Genomic DNA, 1,370 nt, shown 5'->3' on the forward strand with positions numbered 1-1,370 from the left:
GATGGTGTTATCTTTCCAGGCCAGTGCCAGAGTAAAAGAAAGAAAGGGAAGAAGAAAGGGTTTCATGTTTAGTTAAAATATGAAGTCTTAATCGAGTTTCTTGGGCAGAATGAACACCAATGATAGCTACTTCTTTTCTTCTAAAAAAATTTTTTTAATGTTTATTTATTTTTGAGAGAAAGAGAGAGAGAGACAGAGTGAGAGTTGGGGAGGGGCAGACAGGGAGGAAGACATAGAATCCAAAGCAGGTTGTAAGCTCTGAGCTGTCAGCACAGAACCCAACTAGGGGCTCGAACTCATGAGCTGTGAGATTGTGACCTGAGCCAAAGTCGGACGCTTAACCGACTGAGCCACCCAGGCACTGCTTACACAAATTCTTCATAGTTGACTTGTCCATCTCCATCAATATCTGCTTCCCTGATCATTTCACCTACTTCTTCATCTGTTAGTTTTTCTCCTAAGTTTGTCATGACATGACATAGTTCTGCTGCACTGATGTGACCATTGATATCCTTGTCAAAGACTCAGAATGCCTTCCGAATTTCTTCTTTACTATCTGATTCTTTCATTTTTCCAGCTGTCATAGTCAAAAACTCTGGGAACTCAATGGTGCCAACATTGTCCACATCTACCTTGTTGATCATATCCTGCAATTCGTCTTCTGTTGGGTTCTGACCCAGTGACCTCACGACAGTTCCAAATTTCCTTGTTGTGACAGCGCCACCACCATCTTTGTCAAATAGGGAGAAAGCTTCCTTGAGCTCAGCAATCTGTTCTTCTGTCAGCTGATCAGCCATGGTGCAGGTGAAGGGAGGAAGAACAGAGGTCATGAGGGTGACTGCACCAGCGCAGGGGCTGTGATGGTGGGGGTGGCTCTACTGCTGCTGATGCTGCTGCTTCTGCCAAGGCACAGTGTGCTTAGGGCTGTGCGGCCACCAGACTGCAAGTGTCGGCCCCATACCTGCCGAGCTCCCAGTACCACGGCCTCATAGAAGCACTTTTTACCTTTTTATTATTTTTAAAGTTAATTTCTTTCTTTATTTATTTGGTGTGTGTGTGTGAGAGAGAGAGAAACAGAAAGAGAGAGAGAGAGAGAGAGAGAGAGAGAGAGAGAGTGCTGGGGAGGGGCAGAGAGAGAGAGAGAGAGAGAGAGTGCTGGGGAGGGGCAGAGAGAGAGAGAGAGAGAGAGAGAGAGAGAGAGAAACCCAAGCAGGCTCCACACTGCCAAGGCAGAACCCTACTCAGGGCTTGAACCCATGAACTGTGAGATCATGACCTTAGCTGAAGCCAAGTTAGAGGCTTAACTGACTGAGCCACCCAGGTGCCGCTATGAGCACTTTTTAAGTCTGCTTTGTTGGAACTTTGTAAGC

The 1,370-nt window shown here is 46.3% G+C and overlaps 1 pseudogene; it reads right to left on the bottom strand.

Moving 5' to 3' along the window:
* Nucleotides 1-365: 365 nt before the first annotated feature.
* Nucleotides 366-831, bottom strand: LOC122467846 (annotated as a pseudogene).
* Between the last annotated feature and the right edge of the window lie 539 nt (nt 832-1,370).

This window comes from Prionailurus bengalensis, chromosome B1 (assembly GCF_016509475.1).
Source record: "Prionailurus bengalensis isolate Pbe53 chromosome B1, Fcat_Pben_1.1_paternal_pri, whole genome shotgun sequence".
NCBI classification, from domain to species: domain Eukaryota; kingdom Metazoa; phylum Chordata; class Mammalia; order Carnivora; family Felidae; genus Prionailurus; species Prionailurus bengalensis.